Source organism: Meleagris gallopavo, chromosome 1 (genome assembly GCF_000146605.3).
Source record: "Meleagris gallopavo isolate NT-WF06-2002-E0010 breed Aviagen turkey brand Nicholas breeding stock chromosome 1, Turkey_5.1, whole genome shotgun sequence".
NCBI lineage: Eukaryota > Metazoa > Chordata > Aves > Galliformes > Phasianidae > Meleagris > Meleagris gallopavo.
Window position 1 is genome coordinate 121,835,697 of NC_015011.2, and position 7,479 is coordinate 121,843,175.

Genomic DNA, 7,479 nt, shown 5'->3' on the forward strand with positions numbered 1-7,479 from the left:
TACATTTGGTATGGTTTTGCTTGAACCTGATTCTAGTGAATAACAGTGAAAGCTGGGGAATGTGTGAAGAGGAATTGTTTTTCTTGTTGGTCTTTTTTCATATCTGATGTTGCACTGTGAAGGCAAAACTATGAAGAGAGAGTTTATGTATCCAGCTTTTTTCACAGTCTTGTAACTACTTCTCCATTTTAAAAAGGCGAATATTGTCTTGGCATTTTCTCCTTTTTAATATATTGGCCACATTTTCCAATTTTCCATTAAGTAAACTAATGCTACTGTTTCTCAGCTTCATCATTTAGAAATAAAATCTCAAAGTAACACATTGGGAGATCATTACTGAAAAACAGAAATTTTTATGGCCAGAAACATTATAACGTGTAGTGAAAACTGAAATCATGGTTCACATTGATAATTTTTTCTAACCCACTTTCGGGTCACATGGAGCATTCCTGTGCAGTCTCCATCATGGGGATTTTCCTTGCTGTCTCAAGGCTCATACAGAGACAGGCACAAGTGGCTCAGGCTGTGTGAAAAGGGATGCACGTAAGAAAGTTACAAAACCTTTTGCAGGTAGTGGCAATTTTTTTAAATAATTTTTCAGCATACAACAAAGAGCCTGTTTTGGTTATTACTGATCTTGGCAATGAGTTTATTGCATTGAAATGTGAAAAGTAAGCAACATAATGCTATTCTAAAGGAGTCTTTTTCTGTTCCTGCTTAAATATTTTAAGAAGATTATTATTAACTATTTTAAGAAAGGCTCAAGAAACTTTTGGAGTTTCTTGGTGTAAATATTATGTGATTTGGGGTGCAACTTTAAACCTCACTGCTTTAAAGGAAAAGGCTAGACAATCTGATATAGTGTGGAACCAGAAAGGCATAGGGCGAATCTTCTGGGGTTGGACAGCCAACCCTAGTGCCAGTGCATAGGGACTGTCAGTGTTTATTAAAGCAGCACTTGTGGGTATGCCTGTGCTCACAGGCATTGTACCATGACCATCAAAATTGGCCACCTTTGTTCTTACAGTAGAAACAGATACGTTATCCAAAGAGCAAGGACTTGGAGAGAGCAATTTATGTGGCCAGATGGAGCTACTGTGATAATCTGGTATAAGCTTCCAGATAATTTAATAAGAATTGGCAAGAGCAGGATGTCAGTTCCTTGATGGTTTTCTGATGGGACGAGAGAGTGGTGAGATGTTAATTAAGAGGGAATTAGCTCTCGTTAGCTCTGAATATACATGCTCAATGAGGTGTTTTCCTTTCTTTATTCTGGACACAGAGCACTGTGTCCCAGAGAATGCTGCTGATGTTTAATTTGATAAATACTCAGGGACTTGAAAGCTGGGGAAGAGCAGGTGCTTGGCTATCTTGGTAGCTGTGCAGGCAGACTGTCTAGAGTTTACATTTACTTACTGAAAAATTCAGTTCTGATGCCTCAGTGAAGGTGGAATAACAGCTCAACACCACAGGGCGCGAAGGTGTTAGTGTTAGTAAGGCCTGCTGTCTTCTATTTTGGGTGCTGGTAGCACCGATAAGCTGTAAGTAAGGAGTCACAGTACAAATATCTGGGGCATGGTAGGATTTGCTTTTTTAAATAGACCTCCACAGCTAGCCTCTCTCAGACCTTGCTCCAGGGCTGGCTCATACTCACGATGTGTGCACCCAGGCACTGAATGTGTATGGGGGTGTTGGAGTGATGAGCCAGCTGCCAAGGGAGCAAGCAGGTGAAGGTCATTGTGGGTTTGAGAAGACGGAATTCTAGATCCCCTCACTCCCTGTTCCAGCCTACTGCAGGGGCTGCTGGGGTAGCCATCAGAAGGAGTACAGCCAAAAGTGAGGGGGAAAATTGTCATCTGGAAGAGGAGCAGCACTTTGAGAATTCATTTCCTGTTAGTGAAATTATCTCTTCCTTGGTGTATGCATATCTATACAAGTGTAATTTCTCTGTAGAGCAGTATCCTACATTACCAGTTGAGTGCTTGCTGACTCACTCAGAGCTCTGAAAACAGGCTGCAAGTGCCAAGTGCTTTTCTTTTTAACCACTGAGCGACTTAAAGCTCATAAAACTCTTCAGTATATTTTTTGTTTGGTAAAAAGGTGGTCATGTAAAGTAATCAAAATTGTAATAGTTAGCAAATTACAGAAAAAGCTCTTTAGGACTTATAACTCAGAAGTGCAAGCAATAGAACTGTAATTTATAGGTTGACACACCAGTTCAGCTATAAGCAACTCCAGCAGTTGGTTTGCTGCTCACTGAAATAACTGCACAGCTATCAGACTAATTATAGCAGAAAGCTATGTAGCAAACTGAAGCCAGACAGTGAGACTGGATGCCTTCTGACAGAAGCAGATCCACAGCCAGCCACAGCTTGGAAATCTGTCTGCATTGTAAGCTGCTGCCTCCCTAGATATGTTTGCAGCGCTGTTTCTTTTACATAGCTTCCTTTGTCTCTTCTTCCTCAAGTCCTCCTGAGATGTCACTGATGTCAAAAGGAGAGGTACCAGTGGTGCTTGGGAATGTAGCAGCTGCTGCTTTTGGTTTTTGCTCTTCGAGAATGCAAAGCAAGCCTGGTGACTCACACTCCTTTATCATTAGAGCACAGATTTCAGCTGCTATCCAACTGTGTAAGGGCAAAAATAAAAAGAAAAGGATTCAAATGTTCTTCCTCATTCCCCACTATAAGCAGAAAGACTGGATCCGGTTTTGGAAATGTTTGCTGCTTTGTTGAAATTGTAATTAGGGCCATGGTTGTGTGACAAACTATTTTAGGTTAACTGATTACTCGGGTAATCTTGATAGCTTCCTGAAGGCGCTGCTTTTTGTGAAAGGTAACCAACTTCTGACTTTCCTGTCAAGGTCTGGGGCTTAACTTGTGTGCCTGTAAATAGAAGTCATGCTGCTGCTCATTTTAACTATGTATGTATACAAAATAGCCAACAGTTAAAGGCGCTTAACTCATGTTTTTGGTCAAAATGATGCGTTCTGTTGTTTTACGGCAGTCTCCATGTGACAGACAGGGTTGGTAAGCTTTGGTCAGGAGAAAGGAGTAACTTTAGGTGCAAGGGTGGCACGAATGAATCACTCCTCTTCAGAGCTGGTTGTATGTAGTTTGTGTTCAGAGAGTTTTCTTTGGAGAAAAGAAGCAAGCTGGCCTTCAGCTTCCCTCTTTAAGAATGGGCTGTGATCGTTTTATTGCATGTGCTAGCATCTCGGTTTTTAGCCTAACAGCATACAAGCATCTAAACTTCAAATTGCAGGTAAGGCTTGTTAAGTGTTGGAGTCCTAACCTGAACCTCACTGCCTTCAGCTATCTCTTAATCACAGTTGATTTATGTGTTTTATTAGAGAAGATATTTTGGAAGATTTGGCAGCAAAAGAAATAAAAGAAAGAGAAAGAAAAGCCTAAGATTGTGCATTTGGAAAGAGCTTTCTAATCTGTCCTGACACATCTGTTGCTTTGGAAAAAAAAATCTCCTGGCTGCATTCAGGCCCTGCAGCGATGTATGTTGGGGGCCTGGCTGTATAATTTGTGGAGTGCAGTAATTCTATAATTATATTGCTAATTGTATGCTACCACTTTTTTATAATAAGAGAGTGAAGTGATTTATAACTTAACAGTTTTACAGGAGCTTAGACAGATTGTTAAATGAAAATGAGCAGTTGCAGCAAACTCCTAATAACGGGTATTGTTAAGGACAAACTATCAAGCTGCGCGAATGCCTTGCTGGAAGGTGTAGCCTTGCAGAAATATTTCAGAATCTCAACAGTATTAAAGCCTAATAAAGGCTTAATAAAGCCCTGCCTTTGCAGTCTTCCCTGTAGGTATATGAAAATAATGGGGGAGGAGGCTGGGAGGAGGGTAGTAGTAAGAAGAAACTTAACCTAAGCAATACCCACAAAGAACTCTAGAAGACTTCAAAGACTCTGAATTTCCAATCAGAAGATGCAGAAAAGATAGAGAAAAGCAGAGGAACTGGATTTTGGTTGAAGCTGAATTACTTTCCAGTTCACTAATGAGGAATAATCAGCAGTTTGAGGGGATCTATAAATTAGAAACTGGGTTTCAGAGACAAAACACTTATCTCCTTTTCCTAAATGCCTTATTGTTTGTTTTTTTGTTTTGTTTTGTTTTTTTTCCAAGCTGAATTTGTATCTAGGGAGCTTAAGTTGTTTTCTCTGTCTCTGTGTGCAGCTTATCTGGTTGTTGCCAAAGACACTTTTGCTTCTTGAATTGCTTTGCCTTTGGTGGAATGGGGTGCAGTAGTTACACTGCATCATCATTCAGGCAGCAAATAGCTAAAAGCCAGTATTGGTAGTTCTGCTCTTCCAAACGTTTCGATGTAGAAAGGTACTGCATTTTACAGAAAAAAAAAGGAGTAAATGAATTGGGGGGAAAAAAGATCACACAAAATTACATAGAAATTCTATGTGTAAAAAGAACCATGAATTGACCATTCTATTGACCTCCAGTAGAACTTTCTGCTAAGATCTATGTATTAAAACCAAAACCCATCCCAGATTCGTCCCTCAGTCCTGCTAGTGGAGTTTCACTGTAATGATTCATTCAGGATTTCAACTTTTGGAGATGACTTCTTAGTACTTTTGGCTTAGATTTTTACTGCTTGTAAAGCTTGGTGTATAGGCTTATCATTTCAGAAATAACATGAACTAGGTTATGAGATCATTGTGAAAGATTCTTCATTAAGTATCATACAATGCTCGTGGAACTATATTATTTCAGGGGATTTTTTCCTCATTTCTCCCAGGAGAAATTTTCAAGCTGGTTGGTTCTGATATAAAATATATACAGTACTCATTTTGTGCTCAAAGTTTCTTGACATAAAGATCACTAGATTAGATTGCACATGTTTTTAGGGGGAAAATGTTTCAGTTTGGAAACTGTATTAAAGTGAATATATCTCAAAAATTAAATCATAGTATGTGTGTGATTAGATATGTAATCTAAGTATATTTCAAAATATTATACCAGACATGTTATCTAACTCAATCTACATGCATTGCTTTGGCAAGTTCAGAGTTTGCCTAATAGGCTGAAGTCAGGAGATAAGAATAGCTTGTTCAGCATGTCCAGACAATGTAGTTATGAAGGAAAGAAATGAAGAAAAGTTAGGGCAGTGGAAATATTTCAGGTAAAGGGACAGGAACCTGGAGTGTGAGAAGTGAAGCTGAACACGTGAATATAACAAGAAGTGATAGAACAGTATTGGTTCTTTTTATTGTTCCAATTAAGATGATTCAGGTCTGCTTTTATTTCTCTCAGAATCTATGGCAAGTCCCTGTTTTCATTTATAGGATATGAGAGTAGAGCTTCTAGAATACCCATCTGGCCTGTCAACATTTATTCTTTTTCACTGTGGTGAGGCTATTGATGTTTTCTGGGCTTTTGCTCTGGAAAATTGAGTAGTCCATGATGAACATGTGCCACTACTATTGCTAGGGAAAGACGTAAAAGATCTTTTGGTAGGAAGACAACAGATGATTTTCTGTCTAGCATGGAGTAGTCATTTCACTGACTGGTCAAAACTCTAAGGTAAGTACAGCCTTTCAGAGCTCTTGTTAAATGCACTGCATTAATTCACAGCATCTCCCTTGGCTTCTCAGTGATGTTATCTTGCTTATATTCAAAGCTTCCATTAAAGCTTATGTCTTGCTATGTTCCCTTGCATAGTTGAATGTAGATCTTTCTTTCATAATCTTCACTGTTTGCAGTTTAATCTGCATTAGTATTTGACTTTATTGCACAGTAATATTCACACATAATGAGGGCATTTATGATCCTGCAGAAAAACCAGCTTAAATAAAACAAGACGTGGGAATTTTTTTTTGGAGACCCACCCCTAGCCTAGCAAGACTTGCAGCAGCTTCTTCACAGTGTGATTCAAAGATATGAAGTTAGGAACCCGTTGCTAACAGATGCCTTCTGCATTGCACCAATAGTCTGCAAAGTGATTCAGGGCCAAACATTAGCTTTCAGGAATAATGTCCTTAATTTGGGCTTTATTGCACTTTATCTGCAATATCTACTTGGGGAGACTGGGTGAAAAACTGACTGATCTGTTTAACTTCACCATGTTAGTGGCTAACCTTTTACAGTTTCAGAGCTGTTTGCAAAATATGACTCTTCTGCAGTGCACAAACCCTCTAAAATCCTTCGTCAGCTAAACTGCAGTTGTCAGACATGAGGGTTATGGGAACGTTACAGACTAACTTTGTAGAATTTGCTCCTGTCTTTGTCATTAGTCAAACTTCTAACACTGGTTAAAATGTACGTTTTGTAACTTAATAATTTTAAACTGGAAAATAAGACCACAAAACTGGACACTGAATAAATTTACTCCTTTGAATATGCTCTCTGCACCTTAACAAAATACATCACAGTGAGTTAATAATTACTATTTTTATACTGTGTTATTTTATGGAAAGTATCTCTCACCAGCAGGAAAGTACAAGGACTTCTAGGAATCACTGGGGTATAATGAAAGTTGCCAAAAATGTAAACTAATACAGATTTTCTTATGAACCATGAAAATATTATGTTTAAACTAAAACTGTAACCTTTAGCCTTTGTATGAGAACAGCAAAAACATGAACAGGGATTTTTAAAAAATGTGTGTATGTAGACATCTGAGGTCTCATGCCTTTTTTTTTTTTTAAATAAATAGGGTCTGAGACCTCAGATGGCTAGAAAATACCAGCCGATTAAACTAACATCAGAAGATCAATGGATGATCTGTAAGTGGAAAAATTCTATTCTGATTAAATCTACACAAAGGATCCCTCTTTTTGCTTCTCAAATGCCTTAGTGTGCATTTAATTGCAGCAAGATACCTTTTCACCTCCACTAGGACATTTTTTCTGAGATTTTTCCATTCTGCTTTTACTTCCTCCACTCAGGAAGTCAACTGACTGTAGCCAACATACCAGCAATACTCCTAGGACAGCAGTGATCTACCCAGCATGCAGCATCCAGCAACAGAAGGTCAGGACAAAAGGAATAGTCACCTTGAAGAGACAAAAATAGTAAGCTCCCAGGATTCTGTTTGTTAGAATACCAGAGTGTTGAAAGAGGCCAGGATATCATTTCAGCTTTCTAGACTGAAAATCAGCTGTGGGAGTGTACAGTCAAACCAGAAAGCTTATGAAGAACAAAAACAGTAAAAACCAAATATAGACAGTTCTGTGAATCTGTGATCTTTTCTGTGATGTTTCCTTGCTTGCTTGATAGAACTGAGTTGAAACTATTTACTGAGCTAATTTATACTAACAATTAATTTTGGGAACAATATGAGCCATTTTTCTCATTTTGAATTTTAACCAAAAGAAGCCATATTTTGAGTATTGGACACAAAATCCAGAAATCTTTGCTGAATGCCTTAAAAATGGAATTGTGTAACTTTTCTGTTTTGAAACTTGTTTCCCTTTCAGAATAAAGCAAATCTTTTTCTTTCTTTTCT

The 7,479-nt window shown here is 38.4% G+C and overlaps 1 long non-coding RNA gene across 1 annotated transcript; it reads left to right on the forward strand.

Moving 5' to 3' along the window:
* The first annotated feature begins 1,233 nt into the window (after window positions 1–1,233).
* Window positions 1,234–7,476, forward strand: LOC109370777. Its single transcript, XR_002121188.2, has 3 exons — window positions 1,234–1,892; window positions 6,688–6,757; window positions 6,920–7,476. It is a non-coding gene; the product is annotated as an uncharacterized LOC109370777 (long non-coding RNA).
* Window positions 7,477–7,479: the final 3 nt, after the last annotated feature.